Below are 13,176 nucleotides of genomic sequence, written 5' to 3'. Positions count from 1 at the left end.
TAGAATAAAGGAAATAATCTAGGGATAGTGATTCAATAAATAACAGGTCCCCTGTCTACAGCGTAAGCGTCCTTGAGCCACGCACCTGCATGATGACGTCATACCGCAACACTATTGTTTCAGGTTGACCTTGTCTAGAGGAGCATTAGTGGAAAAAAACAGTGTAGCCGTGAGATAATAGGGTGACGTCACGACCAGTGAGAACGGCCTGCAGGGGGCGCAAGGATTCACTTCTCTCTTGGACACTGGCGGGTCTGGACACGTTAGTTATGATCCTAGCAATTGCGTTGGCCGTCAGTGGAAGAGCTTAGTTTCGCTGGGGTTCTGTCTGCCTCTGATGGGGTGCGGATGTGTGGTTCGTCACTGGTGAATGGTGTTCGACGATGCAGGTGGATTTTGTGACAAGCGGATTTCCAATGGGGGAATGCTGTGAACGTGAAAAATGATGGCGAGTGTCTTTTCACTCTGTTCAAGTGTTTGTTTTCCTCTGTTGCCCAGCAGTCGTGCAATTTGTCCTGACGTGTTCTGACATGCCCCGATATCCATGCTTTCCTTTGTTGACGCTTTGTATTTTTTCTTTTTTGACAAGGAACATTGTTGTCTTGACGATAGTGCTGCCCTGAGTTCTGCGCTACTGGTTACCCGTACTCTGTGTTGATTTGTTGAGTGCCTAGTCCTCTTATTTGCCGTTGATGGAGTTACGTGTTAGGATATTTTGTTCTTTTGCAAGTCTCATTTAGTAAGACTTTGGAATTCCTACGATCAGCTTTCATGCATGGTGCTCTTCTGCAATAGTTTCCTATTCAATCGTTATAGAAGAATAAAGGAAATAATCTTGGGATAGTGATTCAACAAATAATAGGTCCCCTGTCTAGAGCACACGCGTTCTTGAGCCACGCAGGTGCATGATGACGTCATACCGTGGCTTCATTGCAGATTGACCTTGTCTAGAGGAGCATTAGTGGAAAAAAACAGGGTAGCCCTGAGACAATAGGATGACGTCACGACCAATGAGAACGGCCAGCAGGGGGCGCAGGAATGGTCTTCTCTCTTAGCCTCTCGGAGGTGATCGCCCCAGAGGGCGCTAGGAGCGCGCATGCGTAGCGGCCGCGGAGCGGCGTCCCAGTCAGTTTCTCGCTGGCTGTCGCGGAGAGCAGTCGCATCGGGCTGCGCTCCTGCTGTGGTGAGCTGATTTGTTGTGTAACTAATGCTTTCGCCAACTTTCTTCCCGCTTTGTTTGCGATTTTCGTGCCAGTGCACGTCGTGTGCTGGTTGCTGTTGTCCGGGCATCCCCGCCATTTTCTATATTCTTCTGCCTTGGGAACGGGAGTAGCGCTGGTGTGATTCATAATAATTCTGTTGTGAGATTAGTTGAGAAAGTAACCGCTAGGGGGTGCAGCTGCGGGGCTTTATACAGGAGAAAAAAACCATTACGAGTCAGTTCACTGCCTGGCTGTTGGATAGAGCAGTCGCATCGTTCTGCGCTCCTGTTGTGGTGGGATCATTTGTTGTGTAACTAATTCTATTTCCTTGATAGCTATTGATGGTTTGAATACTCTTGCTTCCCCAATCTCTGTATTACGACTGTTTTTCTCCTTGCATGTCCAGAGCTGTCCTAACTTGCTCAGACATGCCATGATGACGTCACAGGATGTCCGGAACTTGTGGTCACAGCTGTGATGCTTTGCAGCCTGCCTCTGTGCTCCGTTACCCAGCGATGGTCAGCGACCGTTCCAGACCGCTTTCTTCTAGATGGCGACATCTGTCTTCAACTAAACTCCTTCTCTACACTCTATCTCTATCTTTCAATTTTATTTTCTACCTATTTTTTATTTTTTATCAGCTCAACTAGCCCACAACTCACACAGTGGTCTGGACACGTCCTAGATGCTCCCCAATTAGTGTAATGACTCCCTGAATTATCCTAATTACTGTGGGGGGTCCCAAATTGCTCTAACTGCTCATTAATGGCGTCCAGGCCACTGTGTGTGGGCCAGTTGAGCTGACTATATACTACTTTTACTGTCAGCTAATCTTAGTCAGTAGTGCACATCCACAACAGTGTGCAAACATCAACCCATAATGCTCGCCGATGAACGACTTCGCACGACGTTTTGGAAGCTTGCACGAATACAAGCAGTGCACCATGGGCGAGATGGTTCTGACGCATTTACTGTCAGCTACTCTTAGTCAGTAGTGCACATCCACAACAGTTTGCAAACATCAACTCATAATGCTCGCCGATGAACGACTTCGCACGACGTTTTGGAAGCTTCCACGAATACAAGCCGTGGACCATGGGCGAGATGGTTCTGACGCATTTACCGTCAGCTAATCTTAGTCAGTAGTGCACATCCACAACAGTTTGCAAACATCAACTCATAATGCTCGCCGATGAACGACTTCGCACGACGTTTTGGAAGCTTGCACGAATACAAGAGGTGCGCCATGGGCGAGATGGTTGTGACGCATTTACTGTCAGCTAATCTTAGTCAGTAGTGCACATCCACAACAGTTTGCAAACATCAACTTATAATGCTCGCCGATGAACGACTTCGCACGACGTTTTGGGAAGCTTGCACGAATACAAGAGGTGCACCATGGGCGAGATGGTTCTGACGCATTTACTGTCAGCTAATCTTCGTAGTGCACATCCACAACAATTTGCAAACATCAACCCATGATGCTCGCCGATGAACGACTTCGCACGACGTCTTGGAAGCTTGCACGAATACAAGCCGTGGACAATGGGCGAGATTGTTCAGACGCATTTACTGTCAGCTAATCTTAGTCAGTAGTGCACATCCATAAAAGTTTGCAAACATCAACTCATAATGCTCGCCGATGAACGACTTCGCACGACGTTTTGGAAGCTTGCACGAATGCAAGCCGTGGACCATGGGCGAGATGGTTCTGACGCATTTACCGTCAGCTAATCTTAGTCAGTAGTGCACATCCACAACAGTTTGCAAACATCAACTCATAATGCTCGCCGATGAACGACTTCGCACGACGTTTTGGAAGCTTGCACGAATACAAGCCGTGGACCATGGGCGAGATAGTTCTGACGCATTTACCGTCAGCTAATCTTAGTCAGTAGTGCACATCCACAACAGTTTGCAAACATCAACTTATAATGCTCGCCGATGAACGACTTCGCACGACGTTTTGGGAAGCTTGCACGAATACAAGAGGTGCGCCATGGGCGAGATGGTTCTGACGCATTTACTGTCAGCTAATCTTAGTCAGTAGTGCAAATCCACAACAGTTTGCAAACATTAACCCATAATGATCGCCGATGAACGACTTCGCACAACGTTTTGGAAGCTTGCACGAATACAAGAGGTGCACCATGGGCGAGATGGTTCTGACGCATTTACTGTCAGCTAATCTTCGTAGTGCACATCCACAACAATTTGCAAACATCAACCCATGATGCTCGCCGATGAACGACTTCGCACGACGTCTTGGAAGCTTGCACGAATACAAGCCGTGGACAATGGGCGAGATTGTTCAGACGCATTTACTGTCAGCTAATCTTAGTCAGTAGTGCACATCCATAAAAGTTTGCAAACATCAACTCATAATGCTCGCCGATGAACGACTTCGCACGACGTTTTGGAAGCTTGCACGAATGCAAGCCGTGGACCATGGGCGAGATGGTTCTGACGCATTTACCGTCAGCTAATCTTAGTCAGTAGTGCACATCCACAACAGTTTGCAAACATCAACTCATAATGCTCGCCGATGAACGACTTCGCACGACGTTTTGGAAGCTTGCACGAATACAAGCCGTGGACCATGGGCGAGATAGTTCTGACGCATTTACCGTCAGCTAATCTTAGTCAGTAGTGCACATCCACAACAGTTTGCAAACATCAACTTATAATGCTCGCCGATGAACGACTTCGCACGACGTTTTGGGAAGCTTGCACGAATACAAGAGGTGCGCCATGGGCGAGATGGTTGTGACGCATTTACTGTCAGCTAATCTTAGTCAGTAGTGCAAATCCACAACAGTTTGCAAACATTAACCCATAATGATCGCCGATGAACGACTTCGCACAACGTTTTGGAAGCTTGCACGAATACAAGAGGTGCACCATGGGCGAGATGGTTCTGACGCATTTACTGTCAGCTAATCTTCGTAGTGCACATCCACAACAATTTGCAAACATCAACCCATGATGCTCGCCGATGAACGACTTCGCACGACGTCTTGGAAGCTTGCACGAATACAAGCCGTGGACCATGGGCGAGATGGTTCAGACGCATTTACCGTCAGCTACTCTTAGTCAGTAGTGCACATCCACAACAGTTTGCAAACATCAACTCATAATGCTCGCCGATGAACGACTTCGCACGACGTTTTGGAAGTTTGCACTAATACAAGCCGTGGACCATGGGCGAGATGGTTCTGACGCATTTACCGTCAGCTAATCTTAATCAGTAGTGCACATCCACAACAGTTTGCAAACATCAACTCATAATGCTCGCGGATGAACGACTTCGCACGACGTTTTGGAAGCTTGCACGAATACAAGCCGTGGACCATGGGCGAGATGGTTCTGACGCATTTACCGTCAGCTAATCTTAGTCAGTAGTGCACATCCACAACAGTTTGCAAACATCAACTTATAATGCTCGCCGATGAACGACTTCGCACGACGTTTTGGGAAGCTTGCACGAATACAAGAGGTGCGCCATGGGCGGGATGGTTGTGACGCATTTACTGTCAGCTAATCTTAGTCAGTAGTGCACATCCACAACAGTTTGCAAACATTAACCCATAACGCTCGCCGATGAACGACTTCGCACAACGTTTTGGAAGCTTGCACGAATACAAGAGGTGCACCATGGGCGAGATGGTTCTGACGCATTTACTGTCAGCTAATCTTCGTAGTGCACATCCACAACAATTTGCAAACATCAACTCATAATGCTCGCCGATGAACGACTTCGCACGACGTTTTTTAAGCTTGCACGAATACAAGAGGTGCGCCATGGGCGTGATGCTTCTGACGCATTTACTGTCAGCTAATCTCAGTCAGCAGTGCACATCCAGAACAGTTCGCCAACATCAACTTGTAATCCTCGCCTATGAGCGACTTCGCAGGACGTTGTGGAAGCTCGCACCAATAAGAAAGATGCACCATGGGCGAGATGATTAGGATTTCCAATGGGCCGTACATACGAAGGCCCCTTCAGCTACTACTTCCTCTGTAACTGCAGGAATGACAAGTCATGGGGCGAGAGTGTTGAAGTGTGAATATCGTCGCCAAACGTCGCCACACCAGCATTGGACAGCTGTTTCGGCCGAAACAGCTGTCGAATGCAATTGTCCATTGGCATCCAATGTCAATTGCCAAAGCAGGGGTCACTCAGCAAGCGAGTGACCCCTGGTTTGCCAATTCCGAATGATGCGCAGCTACCCAGAGCTGACGAACCGCAAACACGGCGAAACGCGTGTCCTCTGGTGCTGTCTCATCGTTCCATGAGCATCGGTTTCTCTGCGTGCAGCCATAGAAGCCAGCCTGCGTGCAGCCATTCGGAACGATGCGCAGCTACCCAGGGCCGATGAGCCGCAAACACGGCGAAACACGTGTCCTCTGGTGCTGCCGCATCGTTCCATGAGTATCTGTTTCTCTGCGTGCAGCCATAGAAGCCATATTAATCTGTAAGTTTGAATTTCAAACACGTCTAGTATCATTTATTTGTTTCTTTAATGGCTTTTTTTCCTGCATTACAATTCACTGGCTTGCACTGTGGCATTGAGGAGTGCTCAGTCACCCTCCCAGGTGTATATCGCTCGCTGAGTGACCCCTGGTTTGCCAATTCGGAACGATGCGCAGCTACCCAGGGCCGTTGAGCCGCAAACACGGCGAAACACGTGTCCTCTGGTGCTGCCGCATCGTTCCATGAGTATCTGTTTCTCTGCGTGCAGCCATAGAAGCCATATTAATCTGTAAGTTTGAATTTCAAACACGTCTAGTATCATTTATTTGTTTCTTTAATGGCTTTTTTTCCTGCATTACAATTCACTGGCTTGCACTGTGGCATTGAGGAGTGCTCAGTCACCCTCCCAGGTGTATATCGCTCGCTGAGTGACCCCTGGTTTGCCAATTCGGAACGATGCGCAGCTACCCAGGGCCGATGAGCCGCAAACACGGCGAAACACGTGTCCTCTGGTGCTGCCGCATCGTTCCATGAGTATCTGTTTCTCTGCGTGCAGCCATAGAAGTCATATTAATCTGTAAGTTTGAATTTCAAACACGTCTAGTATCATTTATTTGTTTCTTTAATGGCTTTTTTCCTGCATTACAATTCACTGGCTTGCACTGTGGCATTGAGGAGTGCTCAGTCACCCTCCCAGGTGTATATCGTTCGCTGAGTGACCCCTGGTTTGCCAATTCGGAACGATGCGCAGCTACCCAGGGCCGATGAGCCGCAAACACGGCGAAACACGTGTCCTCTGGTGCTGCCGCATCGTTCCATGAGTATCTATATATATATATATATATATATATATATTACATATATACATATACATAGATTAGAAGCTTAGGAGAGCGGTTGACCACGAGAATGAAATAAGCAGGAAAAATCAGAAGACGACAAAGAGCTTACAGGAAAACACAAAGGGGAGTTTATTAACACATATAGGGATAGGGGTCGACGTTCCGGCAGTCAGCGCTGCCTTCGACGGGACTGGGGTTTGGTGACAAGAACAAGCTTTATATATGGGAGAGGGTTATGTACAAGGGAAAGAGAGCAGCGCATGCGCTTTGGTCATGACTAACACAAGTTTGTGACTAAGTGAAAAGGGAATGACCGGGTCTGTGCAGCAGGACCTTGAGGAAATACCCGTGAGCCTGAAAAAGAGACAAAAGAGCGTACGTATTGTGCTGGATTAGGAATGCAGGTTGCGAATAGTAGAAAGGATTCCTGGATCTTCGTTTATCTGACACTGGAATTTATGAATCAGATAAGATTCGCGCTGTTCCCTGAGCCGCTGGGAAGGAAAGTCTGACGGCAGGATGAAAATAGATATATTGGTGATTGAGTGTCCTGGTTTACTGAAATGGCGCGACACTGGCAGATTAGGTTTCTTCGCGACGTCAGATTTGTGGTTATTGAATCGCGTTCTAAATGACGTAGCTGTCTGTCCGATATATTGGGCGTTGCATTCATTGCATTGAAGAAGATAGACAACATTGGAAGAATTACAGTTAAAGTCGCCATTAATGTTGACCCGATAATTAGAATCGGTACTTTCTGCAGAGTTAGCGGCTTGCATTGATTTACAAATTTGGCATCTACTTGCATTACAAGGGTGGCAACCAATGTTATTTTCAGAAAGTTTGTTAATTTTGGCATTTACTAGTCTGTGATGTTCCGTGCTCGGCGATAACTTACGCGCGGTGGCTGTGAGAATATTTCCTTCATCCGATCAAATTGTGAAAGAATTGTGTAGTGGCGGTTGAGTATCCGGCTAATGTTAGGAACGCTGCCATTGAATGTGACAGTGAGATTTACTGCAGAATTTCCATTGGCTCGAGGAGATCTTTGGAGCAATTGTTGGCGATCTGTGGATCTTGCTGTGGCTATAGCGTCTTTAACAAGTTTTTCCGGGTATTCACGATCAATGAAGGTTTGTTCTAGTCGTTGGAGATGGTTGTCTAGTTCGGCATCGTTAGTGCATATTCTGCGGTAGCGCAATGCCTGACAATAAGGTATGGCTAACTTAGTATGCCTTGGATGGCAACTGCGGAACGATAAGTACTGCTGAGCATCTGTAGGCTTCCGGTATAAGTTGGTTGAGATACCGCCGTTTTGTAACTTGACTTCCACATCCAAGAAGGTAACAGTGGAGGCGGAGTAGTGGGAGGTAAATTGAATGTTAGGGTGAATTTGATTGAACCGGTTGATGAACATGAGAAGGTCGCTTTCAGAATGAGGCCATATGATAAAAATATCATCTAAAAATCTCTTGTACACAAGTGGTTTCAATACGGAACATTCGAGAAATGTTTCCTCCAGGGATGCCATGAAGATATTTCCATAGTTGGGGGCCATTCTCGTGCCCATAGCTGTCCCGTTAACTTGCAGATAATGCTTGTTATCAAATTCAAAGTTATTGGAGGTCAAAATAAGTGTTAGCAGTTCCGTGAGGACAGTCGGATCATACGGCTGGTCAGGTTTATTTTTGTATGCTGAAACGGCCGCTGCTATACCATCTGCGTGGGGAATATTAGTGTAAAGGGACGTGACGTCTAACGTTGCCAAGAGACAGCTTGAGGGAACGGTTACTTGCGATACAGTTTTAGGGAAATGGTTGGTATATTTGACGTAGGAAGGTAATTTAGGGGGGATAGATTTAAGAACGTGATCGACGAAGGACGATATATTTTCTGTAGCGGTACCGTTACTGGACACAATTGGTCTTCCGGGATTGCCTGGTTTATGTATCTTAGGGAGCATGTAAAATCGGCCTGGTTTAGGGTCTTTAGGAAGTAAGTATTCGTAGAGCGCATCGCCAATTTTCTTAGTGGCCTTTAACCGTTTTAGTGTTTTACATATACCTGCGGCAATTTCATTGGTGGGGTCGGATTCGAGAGGTTTGTAAAAGTCTGCACAATTAAGTTGACGGAGTCCTTCCGCCACATAAGCTTGCTTATCCATTACGACAATGGCACGTCCTTTATCAGCCTGTTTGATGATGATACCTTCGTTGCTTTCTAGCGCGGACAAGCTTTGCTGTTCTGCTTTCGTAAGATTGTGCCGGAATTTCCGATTGGTTGAGTTTGCATAAGTACTGAGAATATCTTTCTGAACAGCTTTGATATACATATCAAGACTTTTATCTCGGTTCGGGTTGGAAGTAAAATCGGATTTTATACGGAAAGGATTTAGATTTGATTGCGGGTTGTGGTAGAAGTATTCCGTAAGGCGTAGTCGCCGCGCAAAGTTGTCAAGATCCAGATGTAGCTGATATTCATCGATTTTACTGTTATTGGGACAAAACGATAATCCCTTCTCCAGGAGAGAGATTTCCGCGGGTGTAAGGTCACGAGAAGAAAGGTTCACTACGCTACATTTGGTTAGTGTGGGGATGTCGGGGGCAAACTGGCTGTTGCTGTCTAACGGGGTATGTGGACGTAGTTGTGAAGTATTGCTACGGGCTTCGGAATTAGGGGGTGCCGAATCTGTGGAAGTATTATGAGTTGGAGGGCACTCGATTTTGTCTCTAAATAATTTCTTTTGCTTTCGGAGCTTCAGGTGGATGTTTTTCTTTTGGAGGAATTTGTCTAACTCTGATCTATGAGAATGTAACAACGGGGTAGTGCTGTTAATGGCGTCGGCGTCTTCGGATAGGGACTGGATAGTATCTTGTCAGTGAGAAATTAGAATTTTAGTTAGGTCTAAAGATGGCTTTGTTAAGAATGGACAGCCATTGCACATTGCGTTCATGGTTCAGGGGGAAAGGTTGATGTTTTGTGGATTTCTAGTCCACGCGGAATCCTGTCGTTTTCATGATAAGTAGCCAAAGTATCACGGTGGGAGGTGTAGCGTGCAACTTTATCCGCGATTTTTCTGAGTTTAAAGAACGCCTCAGTGCTACTGCTGACAATTTGTGGGGAGTCAATTGGTACTGACTCACCGGCTAGTCAATCCTGCTGCTTGGATCGTGACGATTTCTCGGCACGTGTGCTTCGTTGTGTCCATGCTGCAGCCTCCTGGAGTGTCGGCCATAGGGGGCAGGCGTTCCAGTACTTGCTGTACGTGTGGGTAGGCGACGGAGCAGCCGGGGTACCAGGGACCGCAGTCGGTGGGCGATCTGGGTGACTCCTTCGAAACTGGGGTGGAGGCCGTCAGCTGCAAGGACTCTGGTTGGGGGCTGTCGGTGGAAACCATGGTCCAGGAAATACAGGTCACGGGCATTTCGGCACAGGGTCATCAGTCGTTGGTTGGACCAACGACTGATGACCCTTAGCAGCAGGTATAGCAGCGGCCGTTTCAGCATACAAAAATCAACCTGACCAGTCGTATGATCCGACTGTCCTCACGGAACTGCTAACACTTATTTCGACCTCCAATAACTTTGAATTTGATAACAAGCATTATCTGCAAGTTAACGGGACAGCTATGGGCACGAGAATGGCCCCCAACTATGGAAATATCTTCATGGCATCCCTGGAGGAAACATTTCTCGAATGTTCCGTATTGAAACCACTTGTGTACAAGAGATTTTTAGATTATATTTTTATCATATGGCCTCATTCTGAAAGCGACCTTCTCATGTCCATCAACCGGTTCAATCAAATTCACCCTAAAATTCAATTTACCTCCCACTACTCCGCCTCCACTGTTACCTTCTTGGATGTGGAAGTCAAGTTACAAAACGGCGGTATCTCAACCAACTTATACCGGAAGCCTACAGATGCTCAGCAGTACTTATCGTTCCGCAGTTGCCATCCAAGGCATACTAAGTTAGCCATACCTTATAGTCAGGCATTGCGCTACCGCAGAATATGCACTAACGATGCCGAACTAGACAACCATCTCCAACGACTAGAACAAACCTTCATTGATCGTGAATACCCGGACAAACTTGTTAAAGACGCTATAGCCAGAGCAAGATCCACAGATCGCCAACAATTGCTCCAAAGATCTCCTCGAGCCAATGGAAATTCTGCAGTAAATCTCACTGTCACATTCAATGGCAGCGTTCCTAACATTAGCCGGATACTCAACCGCCACTACACAATTCTTTCACAATCTGATCCGATGAAGGAAATATTCTCACAGCCACCGCGCGTAAGTTATCGCCGAGCGCGGAACATCCGAGACAGACTAGTAAATGCCAAAATTAACAAACTTTCTTAAAATAGCATTGGTTGCCACCCTTGTAATGCAAGTAGATGCCAAATTTGTAAATCAATGCAAGCCGCTAACTCTGCAGAAAGTACCGATTCTAATTATCGGGTCAACATTAATGGCGACTTTAACTGTAATTCTTCCAATGTTGTCTATCTTCTTCAATGCAATGAATGCAACGCCCAATATATCGGACAGACAGCTACGTCATTTAGAACGCGATTCAATAACCACAAATCTGACGTCGCGAAGAAACCTAATCTGCCAGTGTCGCGCCATTTCAGTAAACCAGGACACTCAATCACCAATATATCTATTTTCATCCTGCCGTCAGACTTTCCTTCCCAGCGGCTCAGGGAACAGCGCGAATCTTATCTGATTCATAAATTCCAGTGTCAGATAAACGAAGATCCAGGAATCCTTTGTACTATTCGCAACCTGCATTCCTAATCCAGCACAATACGTACGCTCTTTTGTCTCTTTTTCAGGCTCACGGGTATTTCCTCAAGGTCCTGCTGCACAGACCCGGTCATTCCCCTTTCACTTAGTCACAAACTTGTGTTAGTCATGACCAAAGCGCATGCGCTGCTCTCTTTCCCTTGTACATAACCCTCTCCCATATATAAAGCTTGTTCTTGTCACCAAACCCCAGTCCCGTCGAAGGCAGCGCTGACTGCCGGAACGTCGACCCCTATCCCTATATGTGTTAATAAACTCCCCTTTGTGTTTTCCTGATCGATTCCGAACGATGCGCAGCTACCCAGAGCTGACGAGCCGCAAACACGGCGAAACACGTGTCCTCTGGTGCTGTCGCATCGTTCCATGAGTATCTATATATATACGACAGATTACAGGACGACAGATTACAGGAAAGTTAACAAAAACTCGTTTATTTTTAACGATAAACGATAACGATGCTTTATTGAAACTTCCACAGAAAAACACAATCAGGGGTATATACCCTATGCCAATATATCCATCTAACACACAGATTATAATATGCTATGAAATGTGTATATTTTCTCAACATTGTTAATACTGTTTATTAAGATGCTGCGAAAGTGGACATATTCTTACTAAGTAGGCGATGTTTTTCTGCGATTTTGTTTAAGCTTCGGCCACTGCACTTTCTTCCTCTGTTGCCCCTCTTTGTTTGTTTCTGGTATTGCCGTTACGGACAATAAGTACAAAGTTTTACGAAGCAAAAAAAAAAGCTCTTAGAACCATAAAGAGCACTCAGAAAGCAGTGGCATACCTTTCCAAAGCGAAAACAAATACTATCAGATACTATATATTGCTTGTCCCGCGACGTCTTGCTTCCACGAATTCGAGAGTCCTGTTTGCCTTCGAGTCAAACTAAAGGGTGAGATGTTTAAGTTTAATGCGATTGCGTATACTGATAACACTGGACTGAAGAACTGCTTGGCGTATTAACTCACTATAACGATAACGTCTGCGTTGCTTATTGCTTTTGGTTTGAGACATTTAGTTGGTTCAGCGAAAGTCGAACTCACGCCGCGACACACCTTGACACGTTTCTCTCTGTCCTGTGATAATGCTCATGCAACATCCCGTCAGGGACCCTATTCGAACAACTTTTCAAACGACCGTTACGGTACATCCTGCGGATGTACGGTTAGGGATGTCCAGTCATGTAGCTCCCAGAGATGTCCACCTGATATCCATTTCAGGACTCAGGAGGTATACGCGTGCAAACACTGCAAAACTGAAACAGTCGAATTCAGGGGCGGATTTTCTCGATTTTTTTGCAGGAAAACTATTCGGTAAAAATTATTCATTTTACCGACATTGACCATCATGTAAGATGACCTTCTAAATATAAAAAAAATAATGAAAATCCAAGAGGTCGATGGGACGTCCCTGCCTGAACCGACTTGAAACCGGCCAGTATTTGTTTTCGCTTTGGAAAGATATGCCGCTGCCTTTCTAAGTGATGTTCATTATGCTAAGAGCTTTTTTTGCTTCTTAAAACTTTGTGCTCATTGTCCGTAACGGAAATACCACGCAGAAACAAACAATGAGGAGCAGCAGTGAAAGAAGGATGCAGTGGCCGAAGCTGAAACAAAATGGCAATGAAAAAAGCATACAGGCCTAGTAAGAATCTGTCCACTTTCGCAGCAGCTCAATAAATAGTATCAATAATAATGAGAAAAACAGGGCCCTGAGCACTACCAAGTAGCCCGTGCATCGTCCCGGCATCTCCTTTTAACTTCCTGTGAGGACAAACTACGGATATTTGTGAGAAGTCCAAACCGTGGCCACTCGGACATGTGGGGG

General features: G+C 46.1%; 1 protein-coding gene across 1 annotated transcript in view; it reads left to right on the top strand.

Annotated features, from left to right (window-relative positions):
- Positions 1 to 13,176, top strand: part of LOC135393178 (uncharacterized) — a 282,577-nt gene that overhangs the window by 33,733 nt on the left and 235,668 nt on the right. The window lies entirely within an intron of this gene.

Source organism: Ornithodoros turicata, chromosome 4 (assembly GCF_037126465.1).
Source record: "Ornithodoros turicata isolate Travis chromosome 4, ASM3712646v1, whole genome shotgun sequence".
Lineage (NCBI taxonomy): Eukaryota > Metazoa > Arthropoda > Arachnida > Ixodida > Argasidae > Ornithodoros > Ornithodoros turicata.
This window is presented reverse-complemented; position numbering and strand designations above follow the sequence as displayed.